Genomic DNA, 17,357 nt, shown 5'->3' on the forward strand with positions numbered 1-17,357 from the left:
AAGGTGTACTCGGTTTGGGCTGCCTGGTAAAACAGTTTGCAGTCGCCAGCACCCTGAGTACTATTCCTCAAGTTTGATTATTCCTAGCTAGGTAAACCCGGACTTCGGAGGCTAGATGGGAGCAAACGTGTTAAGCTTGTGGAGAAAGCCTTTGACCAATGGCAAAATGCTCGTGCTTGTGGCGGGGATTAGGCAGGGACTCTCCCACTCAAGGTTTTTACTTACGATACGCTTTCCTTTTAGGCTGAACCAGGCGACGTGTGTGTATCACATCCTGGGAAGCAGGGCCTGAGGGGAAACTGCCACCTGACTGGCCTCCATTATAGGCAGCTGACAAAACGGTCCCAAGCTTACGGAACCCACTTACCACGAAATGTTTCTCTTCAGAAGAGGAGATTTTGCTACCACGCGTCAGCAGCTCCTCTCCCTCAGAGTGCTGTTCTTGTTTAGACTAGGGAAAACCACCACGATTTCCAGGTTTTGAACGGCTCTTTTCCCAGTTGGTTTCATCCGAGAAAGAGCCAGAAGGGCTGATCTCAGGCAATCGGCCTGCACACCGTGAGTCCTTGGGGTAGGGCAGTCCTGAGTCAATGTGTCTCCTAAAGAACGAAAGCAAAGTTTCCTGCCACAGCAAAGCACAGAGAGGCCTGGTGCTTTCTCTAGGAAATTCAAGTGGGCTTGAAAGGTGAGGCCTAGACTACATTGTGGAAAAGATCGGGATTACGGCTACCTCTCTCCCTCTCTCTGCCCCGTACCCTGTGCTCAGCCGTGTGGGAATGCTGATTGGGAGAGTCTGCCTCTCTGCCGGGCTCAGAAGGCTTCTTCCCGTTTGGGCAATTCCGTTTGTGTCTTACTTCGTGGAGGAGGAATGAGGGCGCCCAGAGGTTTTCTGACGTGAAATAACTAATGACAGAGCATCTGGAGGAGCTGGTTTCTCGGTGGAAGGAGCCAAAAAGCCAGCATTCCTAAGGTCTCTTTGAGAGCTGCCAGACACTCTGCCGTCATAGGCCTAAGAATTGGCCCTTGTAACGGCACGGCAACACTTGGAATCCTAGGACACTGTGGAAGGGCGACTCGCAAACTGGATGGAAGAAGCTTCCAAGCCCAGTGTTCTTTCATGTACCAAAGAGAACGCAAGTGTCTGACGCTGGTAGCATTGTTGCTGGAGAGCACTGGCCTCCTTGTGGGCCTGTCGGCTACTTTCCTGTTTCCGACCCTCTCAGGAAACTCTTCCAAAATACCGTTGGAACCTGCTTAGAGAGCGAAGCTGCGAAGTGGATGCACAGAACATTAACCTAGATACCAGCCCAGGGTCCCCAGCATCCATTTTTCTCTGGAGGGTACTTACCCCACACAGGGATTCAAGCAGCGCGTTTGCCTTGTACAACTTACACAGGAAAATGGGATGAGACGTTGGGTCACTCTGCTTGTGCTCACACTACGTGCCCCGGAGAAGTTATGACGCAGCAGATGTCCACCCCCTTTCTCTACACATGTGGACCCCAAAGAGGCGCTGGGTAGTGGGTGTTCTCAGGCCAAGAGCAGTCCTTGTTCTGGGCTGCACATGCTTTGTGGTTCACAGGTTGTCTGACCCTGCTCCTCTGGGAGACGTTCAGAGCTGACGCTATCCCTGGGCTGCCCAAGCAAAGAGGCATAGAGGCCTTTCACCCTGAAGGCCATGGGCTTGTTTCCCATGGAGAATGTGTACGTCGCCCCTCCCGGGCTGGAGGCGTGTAAGTTGACACCATGTATTCTGCCCACGGAAAATCCAAGTAGGTGTACTCGATTTGGGCTGCCTGGTGAAACAGTGTGCAGTCGCCAGCACCCGGAGTACTTTTCCTCTAGTTTGATTCCTAGCTAGGTAAACCCGGACTTCGGAGGCTAGGTGGCAGCAAACGTGTTAAGCTTGTGGGGAAACCCTTTGACCAATGGGCCATATGCTTGTGCGTGTGGCCGGAGTTAGGCAGGAACTCTCCCACTCAGGGTTTTTCCCTTACGATAAGCTGTCCCTTTTGGCTGAAGCAGCGGGCGTGTCTGTATCACAGCCTGGGAAGCAGGGCCTGAGGGGAGGCTGCCAACTGACTAGCCTCCATTATAGGCAGCTGAGAAAATGGGGCAATTCTTATGGAACCCGCTTACAACGAAATGTTTCTCTTCAGAAGAGGGGATTTTGCTACCACACGTCAGCAGCTCCTCTCCCTCAGAGTGCTGTTCCTGTGTAGACTAGGGAAAACCACCATGGTCTCCAGCTTTTGAACGGCTCTTTTCCCAGTTGGTTTCATCCGTGAAAGAGCCAGAAGGGCTGATCTCAAGCAATCGGCCTGCACAACCTGAGTCCTTGGGGTCAGGCAGTCCTGAGTCATTGTGCCACCAAAAGAATGAAAGCAAAGTTGCCTGCCACAGGAAAGCACAGCGAGGCCTGGTGCTTTCTCTCGGAAATTGAAGTGGGCTTGAAAGGTGAGGCTTATACTACATTGTGGAAAAGCTCGTGGTTACGGCTATCTTTCTCCCTCTCTCTGTCCCGTCCCATGGGCTCAGCCGTGTGGGAATGCTGAGTGGGAGAGACCGCCTCTGTGTCGGGCTCAGAAGTCTTCTTCGCTTTAGGGCAATTACGTTTCTGTCTTACTTCGTGGAGGAAGAATGAGGGCGCCCAGAGATTTTCTGACATGAAATAACTAATGACAGAGCATCTGGAGGAGCTGGAAGGAGCCGAAAAGCCAGCATTCCGAAGGTGTCTGTGAGAGCTGCCAGACACTCTGCCGTCATAGGCCTAAGAATCTTTGTGACGGCATGGCAACACTTGGAATCCTAGGACACTGTGGAAGGGCGACTCGCAAACTGGGTGGAAGAAGGTTCCAAGCCCAGTGTTCTTTCATGTACCAAAGAGAACGCAAGTGTCTGAGGCTGGTAGCACATTGTTGCTGGAGAGCACTGCATCCTCGTGGGCCTGTCGGCTACTTGCCTGTTTCCGACCCTCTCAGGAAACTCTTCCAAAACGCCGTTGGGGCCCGCTTAGAGAGCGAAGCTGCGAAGTGGATGCTCGGAATATTAACCTATTTACTGGCCCCGGGTCCCAAGCATCCATCCTTCTCTGGAGGGTACGTACCCCACCAAGGGATTCAAGCAGGGAGTATGCCTTGTACAACTTACACAGGAAACTGGGTTGAGATGAAGGGCCACGCTGCTTGTGCTCACACTACGTGCGCCAGAGAAGTTATGACGTAGCAGATATCAACCCCCTTTCTTTACACATGTGGACCCCAAAGAAGTGCTGGGCCGTGGGTGTTCTCAGGCCAAGAGCAGTCCTTGTTCTGGCCTTCACCTGCTCTGTGGATCAAAGGTTCTTTGACTCTGCTCCTTTGGAAGCCTTTCAGAGCTGACCCTATGCCTTGGCTGCTGAAGCACAGAGGCATAGAGGCCTTTCACCCTGAAGGCATGGGCTTGTTTCCCATGGAAAGAGTCTATGTCGCCCCTCCCCGGCTGGAAGCGTGTAAGTTGACACCATTTTTTCTGCCCATGGAAAATACAAGAAGGTGTACTCGGTTTGGGCTGCCTGGTAAAACAGTTTGCAGTCGCCAGCACCCTGAGTACTATTCCTCAAGTTTGATTATTCCTAGCTAGGTAAACCCGGACTTCGGAGGCTAGATGGGAGCAAACGTGTTAAGCTTGTGGAGAAAGCCTTTGACCAATGGCAAAATGCTCGTGCTTGTGGCGGGGATTAGGCAGGGACTCTCCCACTCAAGGTTTTTACTTACGATACGCTTTCCTTTTAGGCTGAACCAGGCGACGTGTGTGTATCACATCCTGGGAAGCAGGGCCTGAGGGGAAACTGCCACCTGACTGGCCTCCATTATAGGCAGCTGACAAAACGGTCCCAAGCTTACGGAACCCACTTACCACGAAATGTTTCTCTTCAGAAGAGGAGATTTTGCTACCACGCGTCAGCAGCTCCTCTCCCTCAGAGTGCTGTTCTTGTTTAGACTAGGGAAAACCACCACGATTTCCAGGTTTTGAACGGCTCTTTTCCCAGTTGGTTTCATCCGAGAAAGAGCCAGAAGGGCTGATCTCAGGCAATCGGCCTGCACACCGTGAGTCCTTGGGGTAGGGCAGTCCTGAGTCAATGTGTCTCCTAAAGAACGAAAGCAAAGTTTCCTGCCACAGCAAAGCACAGAGAGGCCTGGTGCTTTCTCTAGGAAATTCAAGTGGGCTTGAAAGGTGAGGCCTAGACTACATTGTGGAAAAGATCGGGATTACGGCTACCTCTCTCCCTCTCTCTGCCCCGTACCCTGTGCTCAGCCGTGTGGGAATGCTGATTGGGAGAGTCTGCCTCTCTGCCGGGCTCAGAAGGCTTCTTCCCGTTTGGGCAATTCCGTTTGTGTCTTACTTCGTGGAGGAGGAATGAGGGCGCCCAGAGGTTTTCTGACGTGAAATAACTAATGACAGAGCATCTGGAGGAGCTGGTTTCTCGGTGGAAGGAGCCAAAAAGCCAGCATTCCTAAGGTCTCTTTGAGAGCTGCCAGACACTCTGCCGTCATAGGCCTAAGAATTGGCCCTTGTAACGGCACGGCAACACTTGGAATCCTAGGACACTGTGGAAGGGCGACTCGCAAACTGGATGGAAGAAGCTTCCAAGCCCAGTGTTCTTTCATGTACCAAAGAGAACGCAAGTGTCTGACGCTGGTAGCATTGTTGCTGGAGAGCACTGGCCTCCTTGTGGGCCTGTCGGCTACTTTCCTGTTTCCGACCCTCTCAGGAAACTCTTCCAAAATACCGTTGGAACCTGCTTAGAGAGCGAAGCTGCGAAGTGGATGCACAGAACATTAACCTAGATACCAGCCCAGGGTCCCCAGCATCCATTTTTCTCTGGAGGGTACTTACCCCACACAGGGATTCAAGCAGCGCGTTTGCCTTGTACAACTTACACAGGAAAATGGGATGAGACGTTGGGTCACTCTGCTTGTGCTCACACTACGTGCCCCGGAGAAGTTATGACGCAGCAGATGTCCACCCCCTTTCTCTACACATGTGGACCCCAAAGAGGCGCTGGGTAGTGGGTGTTCTCAGGCCAAGAGCAGTCCTTGTTCTGGGCTGCACATGCTTTGTGGTTCACAGGTTGTCTGACCCTGCTCCTCTGGGAGACGTTCAGAGCTGACGCTATCCCTGGGCTGCCCAAGCAAAGAGGCATAGAGGCCTTTCACCCTGAAGGCCATGGGCTTGTTTCCCATGGAGAATGTGTACGTCGCCCCTCCCGGGCTGGAGGCGTGTAAGTTGACACCATGTATTCTGCCCGCGGAAAATCCAAGTAGGTGTACTCGATTTGGGCTGCCTGGTGAAACAGTGTGCAGTCGCCAGCACCCGGAGTACTTTTCCTCTAGTTTGATTCCTAGCTAGGTAAACCCGGACTTCGGAGGCTAGGTGGCAGCAAACGTGTTAAGCTTGTGGGGAAACCCTTTGACCAATGGGCCATATGCTTGTGCGTGTGGCCGGAGTTAGGCAGGAACTCTCCCACTCAGGGTTTTTCCCTTACGATAAGCTGTCCCTTTTGGCTGAAGCAGCGGGCGTGTCTGTATCACAGCCTGGGAAGCAGGGCCTGAGGGGAGGCTGCCAACTGACTAGCCTCCATTATAGGCAGCTGAGAAAATGGGGCAATTCTTATGGAACCCGCTTACAACGAAATGTTTCTCTTCAGAAGAGGGGATTTTGCTACCACACGTCAGCAGCTCCTCTCCCTCAGAGTGCTGTTCCTGTGTAGACTAGGGAAAACCACCATGGTCTCCAGCTTTTGAACGGCTCTTTTCCCAGTTGGTTTCATCCGTGAAAGAGCCAGAAGGGCTGATCTCAAGCAATCGGCCTGCACAACCTGAGTCCTTGGGGTCAGGCAGTCCTGAGTCATTGTGCCACCAAAAGAATGAAAGCAAAGTTGCCTGCCACAGGAAAGCACAGCGAGGCCTGGTGCTTTCTCTCGGAAATTGAAGTGGGCTTGAAAGGTGAGGCTTATACTACATTGTGGAAAAGCTCGTGGTTACGGCTATCTTTCTCCCTCTCTCTGTCCCGTCCCATGGGCTCAGCCGTGTGGGAATGCTGAGTGGGAGAGACCGCCTCTGTGTCGGGCTCAGAAGTCTTCTTCGCTTTAGGGCAATTACGTTTCTGTCTTACTTCGTGGAGGAAGAATGAGGGCGCCCAGAGATTTTCTGACATGAAATAACTAATGACAGAGCATCTGGAGGAGCTGGAAGGAGCCGAAAAGCCAGCATTCCGAAGGTGTCTGTGAGAGCTGCCAGACACTCTGCCGTCATAGGCCTAAGAATCTTTGTGACGGCATGGCAACACTTGGAATCCTAGGACACTGTGGAAGGGCGACTCGCAAACTGGGTGGAAGAAGGTTCCAAGCCCAGTGTTCTTTCATGTACCAAAGAGAACGCAAGTGTCTGAGGCTGGGAGCATTGTTGCTGGAGAGCACTGCATCCTCGTGGGCCTGTCGGCTACTTGCCTGTTTCCGACCCTCTCAGGAAACTCTTCCAAAACGCCGTTGGGGCCCGCTTAGAGAGCGAAGCTGCGAAGTGGATGCTCGGAATATTAACCTATTTACTGGCCCCGGGTCCCAAGCATCCATCCTTCTCTGGAGGGTACGTACCCCACCAAGGGATTCAAGCAGGGAGTATGCCTTGTACAACTTACACAGGAAACTGGGTTGAGATGAAGGGCCACGCTGCTTGTGCTCACACTACGTGCGCCAGAGAAGTTATGACGTAGCAGATATCAACCCCCTTTCTTTACACATGTGGACCCCAAAGAAGTGCTGGGCCGTGGGTGTTCTCAGGCCAAGAGCAGTCCTTGTTCTGGCCTTCACCTGCTCTGTGGATCAAAGGTTCTTTGACTCTGCTCCTTTGGAAGCCTTTCAGAGCTGACCCTATGCCTTGGCTGCTGAAGCACAGAGGCATAGAGGCCTTTCACCCTGAAGGCATGGGCTTGTTTCCCATGGAAAGAGTCTATGTCGCCCCTCCCCGGCTGGAAGCGTGTAAGTTGACACCATTTTTTCTGCCCATGGAAAATACAAGAAGGTGTACTCGGTTTGGGCTGCCTGGTAAAACAGTTTGCAGTCGCCAGCACCCTGAGTACTATTCCTCAAGTTTGATTATTCCTAGCTAGGTAAACCCGGACTTCGGAGGCTAGATGGGAGCAAACGTGTTAAGCTTGTGGAGAAAGCCTTTGACCAATGGCAAAATGCTCGTGCTTGTGGCGGGGATTAGGCAGGGACTCTCCCACTCAAGGTTTTTACTTACGATACGCTTTCCTTTTAGGCTGAACCAGGCGACGTGTGTGTATCACATCCTGGGAAGCAGGGCCTGAGGGGAAACTGCCACCTGACTGGCCTCCATTATAGGCAGCTGACAAAACGGTCCCAAGCTTACGGAACCCACTTACCACGAAATGTTTCTCTTCAGAAGAGGAGATTTTGCTACCACGCGTCAGCAGCTCCTCTCCCTCAGAGTGCTGTTCTTGTTTAGACTAGGGAAAACCACCACGATTTCCAGGTTTTGAACGGCTCTTTTCCCAGTTGGTTTCATCCGAGAAAGAGCCAGAAGGGCTGATCTCAGGCAATCGGCCTGCACACCGTGAGTCCTTGGGGTAGGGCAGTCCTGAGTCAATGTGTCTCCTAAAGAACGAAAGCAAAGTTTCCTGCCACAGCAAAGCACAGAGAGGCCTGGTGCTTTCTCTAGGAAATTCAAGTGGGCTTGAAAGGTGAGGCCTAGACTACATTGTGGAAAAGATCGGGATTACGGCTACCTCTCTCCCTCTCTCTGCCCCGTACCCTGTGCTCAGCCGTGTGGGAATGCTGATTGGGAGAGTCTGCCTCTCTGCCGGGCTCAGAAGGCTTCTTCCCGTTTGGGCAATTCCGTTTGTGTCTTACTTCGTGGAGGAGGAATGAGGGCGCCCAGAGGTTTTCTGACGTGAAATAACTAATGACAGAGCATCTGGAGGAGCTGGTTTCTCGGTGGAAGGAGCCAAAAAGCCAGCATTCCTAAGGTCTCTTTGAGAGCTGCCAGACACTCTGCCGTCATAGGCCTAAGAATTGGCCCTTGTAACGGCACGGCAACACTTGGAATCCTAGGACACTGTGGAAGGGCGACTCGCAAACTGGATGGAAGAAGCTTCCAAGCCCAGTGTTCTTTCATGTACCAAAGAGAACGCAAGTGTCTGACGCTGGTAGCATTGTTGCTGGAGAGCACTGGCATCCTTGTGGGCCTGTCGGCTACTTTCCTGTTTCCGACCCTCTCAGGAAACTCTTCCAAAATACCGTTGGAACCTGCTTAGAGAGCGAAGCTGCGAAGTGGATGCACAGAACATTAACCTAGATACCAGCCCAGGGTCCCCAGCATCCATTTTTCTCTGGAGGGTACTTACCCCACACAGGGATTCAAGCAGCGCTTTTGCCTTGTACAACTTACACAGGAAAATGGGATGAGACGTTGGGTCACTCTGCTTGTGCTCACACTACGTGCCCCGGAGAAGTTATGACGCAGCAGATGTCCACCCCCTTTCTCTACACATGTGGACCCCAAAGAGGCGCTGGGTAGTGGGTGTTCTCAGGCCAAGAGCAGTCCTTGTTCTGGGCTGCACATGCTTTGTGGTTCACAGGTTGTCTGACCCTGCTCCTCTGGGAGACGTTCAAAGCTGACGCTATCCCTGGGCTGCCCAAGCAAAGAGGCATAGAGGCCTTTCACCCTGAAGGCCATGGGCTTGTTTCCCATGGAGAATGTGTACGTCGCCCCTCCCGGGCTGGAGGCGTGTAAATTGACACCATGTATTCTGCCCACGGAAAATCCAAGTAGGTGTACTCGATTTGGGCTGCCTGGTGAAACAGTGTGCAGTCGCCAGCACCCGGAGTACTTTTCCTCTAGTTTGATTCCTAGCTAGGTAAACCCGGACTTCGGAGGCTAGGTGGCAGCAAACGTGTTAAGCTTGTGGGGAAACCCTTTGACCAATGGGCCATATGCTTGTGCGTGTGGCCGGAGTTAGGCAGGAACTCTCCCACTCAGGGTTTTTCCCTTACGATAAGCTGTCCCTTTTGGCTGAAGCAGCGGGCGTGTCTGTATCACAGCCTGGGAAGCAGGGCCTGAGGGGAGGCTGCCAACTGACTAGCCTCCATTATAGGCAGCTGAGAAAATGGGGCAATTCTTATGGAACCCGCTTACAACGAAATGTTTCTCTTCAGAAGAGGGGATTTTGCTACCACACGTCAGCAGCTCCTCTCCCTCAGAGTGCTGTTCCTGTGTAGACTAGGGAAAACCACCATGGTCTCCAGCTTTTGAACGGCTCTTTTCCCAGTTGGTTTCATCCGTGAAAGAGCCAGAAGGGCTGATCTCAAGCAATCGGCCTGCACAACCTGAGTCCTTGGGGTCAGGCAGTCCTGAGTCATTGTGCCACCAAAAGAATGAAAGCAAAGTTGCCTGCCACAGGAAAGCACAGCGAGGCCTGGTGCTTTCTCTCGGAAATTGAAGTGGGCTTGAAAGGTGAGGCTTATACTACATTGTGGAAAAGCTCGTGGTTACGGCTATCTTTCTCCCTCTCTCTGTCCCGTCCCATGGGCTCAGCCGTGTGGGAATGCTGAGTGGGAGAGACCGCCTCTGTGTCGGGCTCAGAAGTCTTCTTCGCTTTAGGGCAATTACGTTTCTGTCTTACTTCGTGGAGGAAGAATGAGGGCGCCCAGAGATTTTCTGACATGAAATAACTAATGACAGAGCATCTGGAGGAGCTGGAAGGAGCCGAAAAGCCAGCATTCCGAAGGTGTCTGTGAGAGCTGCCAGACACTCTGCCGTCATAGGCCTAAGAATCTTTGTGACGGCATGGCAACACTTGGAATCCTAGGACACTGTGGAAGGGCGACTCGCAAACTGGGTGGAAGAAGGTTCCAAGCCCAGTGTTCTTTCATGTACCAAAGAGAACGCAAGTGTCTGAGGCTGGGAGCATTGTTGCTGGAGAGCACTGCATCCTCGTGGGCCTGTCGGCTACTTGCCTGTTTCCGACCCTCTCAGGAAACTCTTCCAAAACGCCGTTGGGGCCCGCTTAGAGAGCGAAGCTGCGAAGTGGATGCTCGGAATATTAACCTATTTACTGGCCCCGGGTCCCAAGCATCCATCCTTCTCTGGAGGGTACGTACCCCACCAAGGGATTCAAGCAGGGAGTATGCCTTGTACAACTTACACAGGAAACTGGGTTGAGATGAAGGGCCACGCTGCTTGTGCTCACACTACGTGCGCCAGAGAAGTTATGACGTAGCAGATATCAACCCCCTTTCTTTACACATGTGGACCCCAAAGAAGTGCTGGGCCGTGGGTGTTCTCAGGCCAAGAGCAGTCCTTGTTCTGGCCTTCACCTGCTCTGTGGATCAAAGGTTCTTTGACTCTGCTCCTTTGGAAGCCTTTCAGAGCTGACCCTATGCCTTGGCTGCTGAAGCACAGAGGCATAGAGGCCTTTCACCCTGAAGGCATGGGCTTGTTTCCCATGGAAAGAGTCTATGTCGCCCCTCCCCGGCTGGAAGCGTGTAAGTTGACACCATTTTTTCTGCCCATGGAAAATACAAGAAGGTGTACTCGGTTTGGGCTGCCTGGTAAAAGAGTTTGCAGTCGCCAGCACCCTGAGTACTATTCCTCAAGTTTGATTATTCCTAGCTAGGTAAACCCGGACTTCGGAGGCTAGATGGGAGCAAACGTGTTAAGCTTGTGGAGAAAGCCTTTGACCAATGGCAAAATGCTTGTGCTTGTGGCGGGGATTAGGCAGGGACTCTCCCACTCAAGGTTTTTACTTACGATACGCTTTCCTTTTAGGCTGAACCAGGCGACGTGTGTGTATCACATCCTGGGAAGCAGGGCCTGAGGGGAAACTGCCACCTGACTGGCCTCCATTATAGGCAGCTGACAAAACGGTCCCAAGCTTACGGAACCCACTTACCACGAAATGTTTCTCTTCAGAAGAGGAGATTTTGCTACCACGCGTCAGCAGCTCCTCTCCCTCAGAGTGCTGTTCTTGTTTAGACTAGGGAAAACCACCACGATTTCCAGGTTTGAACGGCTCTTTTCCCAGTTGGTTTCATCCGAGAAAGAGCCAGAAGGGCTGATCTCAGGCAATCGGCCTGCACACCGTGAGTCCTTGGGGTAGGGCAGTCCTGAGTCAATGTGTCTCCTAAAGAACGAAAGCAAAGTTTCCTGCCACAGCAAAGCACAGAGAGGCCTGGTGCTTTCTCTAGGAAATTCAAGTGGGCTTGAAAGGTGAGGCCTAGACTACATTGTGGAAAAGATCGGGATTACGGCTACCTCTCTCCCTCTCTCTGCCCCGTACCCTGTGCTCAGCCGTGTGGGAATGCTGATTGGGAGAGTCTGCCTCTCTGCCGGGCTCAGAAGGCTTCTTCCCGTTTGGGCAATTCCGTTTGTGTCTTACTTCGTGGAGGAGGAATGAGGGCGCCCAGAGGTTTTCTGACGTGAAATAACTAATGACAGAGCATCTGGAGGAGCTGGTTTCTCGGTGGAAGGAGCCAAAAAGCCAGCATTCCTAAGGTCTCTTTGAGAGCTGCCAGACACTCTGCCGTCATAGGCCTAAGAATTGGCCCTTGTAACGGCACGGCAACACTTGGAATCCTAGGACACTGTGGAAGGGCGACTCGCAAACTGGATGGAAGAAGCTTCCAAGCCCAGTGTTCTTTCATGTACCAAAGACAACGCAAGTGTCTGACGCTGGTAGCATTGTTGCTGGAGAGCACTGGCCTCCTTGTGGGCCTGTCGGCTACTTTCCTGTTTCCGACCCTCTCAGGAAACTCTTCCAAAATACCGTTGGAACCTGCTTAGAGAGCGAAGCTGCGAAGTGGATGCACAGAACATTAACCTAGATACCAGCCCAGGGTCCCCAGCATCCATTTTTCTCTGGAGGGTACTTACCCCACACAGGGATTCAAGCAGCGCGTTTGCCTTGTACAACTTACACAGGAAAATGGGATGAGACGTTGGGTCACTCTGCTTGTGCTCACACTACGTGCCCCGGAGAAGTTATGACGCAGCAGATGTCCACCCCCTTTCTCTACACATGTGGACCCCAAAGAGGCGCTGGGTAGTGGGTGTTCTCAGGCCAAGAGCAGTCCTTGTTCTGGGCTGCACATGCTTTGTGGTTCACAGGTTGTCTGACCCTGCTCCTCTGGGAGACTTTCAGAGCTGACGCTATCCCTGGGCTGCCCAAGCAAAGAGGCATAGAGGCCTTTCACCCTGAAGGCCATGGGCTTGTTTCCCATGGAGAATGTGTACGTCGCCCCTCCCGGGCTGGAGGCGTGTAAGTTGACACCATGTATTCTGCCCACGGAAAATCCAAGTAGGTGTACTCGATTTGGGCTGCCTGGTGAAACAGTGTGCAGTCGCCAGCACCCGGAGTACTTTTCCTCTAGTTTGATTCCTAGCTAGGTAAACCCGGACTTCGGAGGCTAGGTGGCAGCAAACGTGTTAAGCTTGTGGGGAAACCCTTTGACCAATGGGCCATATGCTTGTGCGTGTGGCCGGAGTTAGGCAGGAACTCTCCCACTCAGGGTTTTTCCCTTACGATAAGCTGTCCCTTTTGGCTGAAGCAGCGGGCGTGTCTGTATCACAGCCTGGGAAGCAGGGCCTGAGGGGAGGCTGCCAACTGACTAGCCTCCATTATAGGCAGCTGAGAAAATGGGGCAATTCTTATGGAACCCGCTTACAACGAAATGTTTCTCTTCAGAAGAGGGGATTTTGCTACCACACGTCAGCAGCTCCTCTCCCTCAGAGTGCTGTTCCTGTGTAGACTAGGGAAAACCACCATGGTCTCCAGCTTTTGAACGGCTCTTTTCCCAGTTGGTTTCATCCGTGAAAGAGCCAGAAGGGCTGATCTCAAGCAATCGGCCTGCACAACCTGAGTCCTTGGGGTCAGGCAGTCCTGAGTCATTGTTCCACCAAAAGAATGAAAGCAAAGTTGCCTGCCACAGGAAAGCACAGCGAGGCCTGGTGCTTTCTCTCGGAAATTGAAGTGGGCTTGAAAGGTGAGGCTTATACTACATTGTGGAAAAGCTCGTGGTTACGGCTATCTTTCTCCCTCTCTCTGTCCCGTCCCATGGGCTCAGCCGTGTGGGAATGCTGAGTGGGAGAGACCGCCTCTGTGTCGGGCTCAGAAGTCTTCTTCGCTTTAGGGCAATTACGTTTCTGTCTTACTTCGTGGAGGAAGAATGAGGGCGCCCAGAGATTTTCTGACATGAAATAACTAATGACAGAGCATCTGGAGGAGCTGGAAGGAGCCGAAAAGCCAGCATTCCGAAGGTGTCTGTGAGAGCTGCCAGACACTCTGCCGTCATAGGCCTAAGAATCTTTGTGACGGCATGGCAACACTTGGAATCCTAGGACACTGTGGAAGGGCGACTCGCAAACTGGGTGGAAGAAGGTTCCAAGCCCAGTGTTCTTTCATGTACCAAAGAGAACGCAAGTGTCTGAGGCTGGGAGCATTGTTGCTGGAGAGCACTGCATCCTCGTGGGCCTGTCGGCTACTTGCCTGTTTCCGACCCTCTCAGGAAACTCTTCCAAAACGCCGTTGGGGCCCGCTTAGAGAGCGAAGCTGCGAAGTGGATGCTCGGAATATTAACCTATTTACTGGCCCCGGGTCCCAAGCATCCATCCTTCTCTGGAGGGTACGTACCCCACCAAGGGATTCAAGCAGGGAGTATGCCTTGTACAACTTACACAGGAAACTGGGTTGAGATGAAGGGCCACGCTGCTTGTGCTCACACTACGTGCGCCAGAGAAGTTATGACGTAGCAGATATCAACCCCCTTTCTTTACACATGTGGACCCCAAAGAAGTGCTGGGCCGTGGGTGTTCTCAGGCCAAGAGCAGTCCTTGTTCTGGCCTTCACCTGCTCTGTGGATCAAAGGTTCTTTGACTCTGCTCCTTTGGAAGCCTTTCAGAGCTGACCCTATGCCTTGGCTGCTGAAGCACAGAGGCATAGAGGCCTTTCACCCTGAAGGCATGGGCTTGTTTCCCATGGAAAGAGTCTATGTCGCCCCTCCCCGGCTGGAAGCGTGTAAGTTGACACCATTTTTTCTGCCCATGGAAAATACAAGAAGGTGTACTCGGTTTGGGCTGCCTGGTAAAACAGTTTGCAGTCGCCAGCACCCTGAGTACTATTCCTCAAGTTTGATTATTCCTAGCTAGGTAAACCCGGACTTCGGAGGCTAGATGGGAGCAAACGTGTTAAGCTTGTGGAGAAAGCCTTTGACCAATGGCAAAATGCTTGTGCTTGTGGCGGGGATTAGGCAGGGACTCTCCCACTCAAGGTTTTTACTTACGATACGCTTTCCTTTTAGGCTGAACCAGGCGACGTGTGTGTATCACATCCTGGGAAGCAGGGCCTGAGGGGAAACTGCCACCTGACTGGCCTCCATTATAGGCAGCTGACAAAACGGTCCCAAGCTTACGGAACCCACTTACCACGAAATGTTTCTCTTCAGAAGAGGAGATTTTGCTACCACGCGTCAGCAGCTCCTCTCCCTCAGAGTGCTGTTCTTGTTTAGACTAGGGAAAACCACCACGATTTCCAGGTTTTGAACGGCTCTTTTCCCAGTTGGTTTCATCCGAGAAAGAGCCAGAAGGGCTGATCTCAGGCAATCGGCCTGCACACCGTGAGTCCTTGGGGTAGGGCAGTCCTGAGTCAATGTGTCTCCTAAAGAACGAAAGCAAAGTTTCCTGCCACAGCAAAGCACAGAGAGGCCTGGTGCTTTCTCTAGGAAATTCAAGTGGGCTTGAAAGGTGAGGCCTAGACTACATTGTGGAAAAGATCGGGATTACGGCTACCTCTCTCCCTCTCTCTGCCCCGTACCCTGTGCTCAGCCGTGTGGGAATGCTGATTGGGAGAGTCTGCCTCTCTGCCGGGCTCAGAAGGCTTCTTCCCGTTTGGGCAATTCCGTTTGTGTCTTACTTCGTGGAGGAGGAATGAGGGCGCCCAGAGGTTTTCTGACGTGAAATAACTAATGACAGAGCATCTGGAGGAGCTGGTTTCTCGGTGGAAGGAGCCAAAAAGCCAGCATTCCTAAGGTCTCTTTGAGAGCTGCCAGACACTCTGCCGTCATAGGCCTAAGAATTGGCCCTTGTAACGGCACGGCAACACTTGGAATCCTAGGACACTGTGGAAGGGCGACTCGCAAACTGGATGGAAGAAGCTTCCAAGCCCAGTGTTCTTTCATGTACCAAAGAGAACGCAAGTGTCTGACGCTGGTAGCATTGTTGCTGGAGAGCACTGGCATCCTTGTGGGCCTGTCGGCTACTTTCCTGTTTCCGACCCTCTCAGGAAACTCTTCCAAAATACCGTTGGAACCTGCTTAGAGAGCGAAGCTGCGAAGTGGATGCACAGAACATTAACCTAGATACCAGCCCAGGGTCCCCAGCATCCATTTTTCTCTGGAGGGTACTTACCCCACACAGGGATTCAAGCAGCGCGTTTGCCTTGTACAACTTACACAGGAAAATGGGATGAGACGTTGGGTCACTCTGCTTGTGCTCACACTACGTGCCCCGGAGAAGTTATGACGCAGCAGATGTCCACCCCCTTTCTCTACACATGTGGACCCCAAAGAGGCGCTGGGTAGTGGGTGTTCTCAGGCCAAGAGCAGTCCTTGTTCTGGGCTGCACATGCTTTGTGGTTCACAGGTTGTCTGACCCTGCTCCTCTGGGAGACTTTCAGAGCTGACGCTATCCCTGGGCTGCCCAAGCAAAGAGGCATAGAGGCCTTTCACCCTGAAGGCCATGGGCTTGTTTCCCATGGAGAATGTGTACGTCGCCCCTCCCGGGCTGGAGGCGTGTAAGTTGACACCATGTATTCTGCCCACGGAAAATCCAAGTAGGTGTACTCGATTTGGGCTGCCTGGTGAAACAGTGTGCAGTCGCCAGCACCCGGAGTACTTTTCCTCTAGTTTGATTCCTAGCTAGGTAAACCCGGACTTCGGAGGCTAGGTGGCAGCAAACGTGTTAAGCTTGTGGGGAAACCCTTTGACCAATGGGCCATATGCTTGTGCGTGTGGCCGGAGTTAGGCAGGAACTCTCCCACTCAGGGTTTTTCCCTTACGATAAGCTGTCCCTTTTGGCTGAAGCAGCGGGCGTGTCTGTATCACAGCCTGGGAAGCAGGGCCTGAGGGGAGGCTGCCAACTGACTAGCCTCCATTATAGGCAGCTGAGAAAATGGGGCAATTCTTATGGAACCCGCTTACAACGAAATCTTTCTCTTCAGAAGAGGGGATTTTGCTACCACACGTCAGCAGCTCCTCTCCCTCAGAGTGCTGTTCCTGTGTAGACTAGGGAAAACCACCATGGTCTCCAGCTTTTGAACGGCTCTTTTCCCAGTTGGTTTCATCCGTGAAAGAGCCAGAAGGGCTGATCTCAAGCAATCGGCCTGCACAACCTGAGTCCTTGGGGTCAGGCAGTCCTGAGTCATTGTGCCACCAAAAGAATGAAAGCAAAGTTGCCTGCCACAGGAAAGCACAGCGAGGCCTGGTGCTTTCTCTCGGAAATTGAAGTGGGCTTGAAAGGTGAGGCTTATACTACATTGTGGAAAAGCTCGTGGTTACGGCTATCTTTCTCCCTCTCTCTGTCCCGTCCCATGGGCTCAGCCGTGTGGGAATGCTGAGTGGGAGAGACCGCCTCTGTGTCGGGCTCAGAAGTCTTCTTCGCTTTAGGGCAATTACGTTTCTGTCTTACTTCGTGGAGGAAGAATGAGGGCGCCCAGAGATTTTCTGACATGAAATAACTAATGACAGAGCATCTGGAGGAGCTGGAAGGAGCCGAAAAGCCAGCATTCCGAAGGTGTCTGTGAGAGCTGCCAGACACTCTGCCGTCATAGGCCTAAGAATCTTTGTGACGGCATGGCAACACTTGGAATCCTAGGACACTGTGGAAGGGCGACTCGCAAACTGGGTGGAAGAAGGTTCCAAGCCCAGTGTTCTTTCATGTACCAAAGAGAACGCAAGTGTCTGAGGCTGGGAGCATTGTTGCTGGAGAGCACTGCATCCTCGTGGGCCTGTCGGCTACTTGCCTGTTTCCGACCCTCTCAGGAAACTCTTCCAAAACGCCGTTGGGGCCCGCTTAGAGAGCGAAGCTGCGAAGTGGATGCTCGGAATATTAACCTATTTACTGGCCCCGGGTCCCAAGCATCCATCCTTCTCTGGAGGGTACGTACCCCACCAAGGGATTCAAGCAGGGAGTATGCCTTGTACAACTTACACAGGAAACTGGGTTGAGATGAAGGGCCACGCTGCTTGTGCTCACACTACGTGCGCCAGAGAAGTTATGACGTAGCAGATATCAACCCCCTTTCTT

The sequence above is a fragment of the Eschrichtius robustus genome, chromosome 14 (assembly GCF_028021215.1).
Source record: "Eschrichtius robustus isolate mEscRob2 chromosome 14, mEscRob2.pri, whole genome shotgun sequence".
In the NCBI taxonomy this organism is placed as follows: domain Eukaryota; kingdom Metazoa; phylum Chordata; class Mammalia; order Artiodactyla; family Eschrichtiidae; genus Eschrichtius; species Eschrichtius robustus.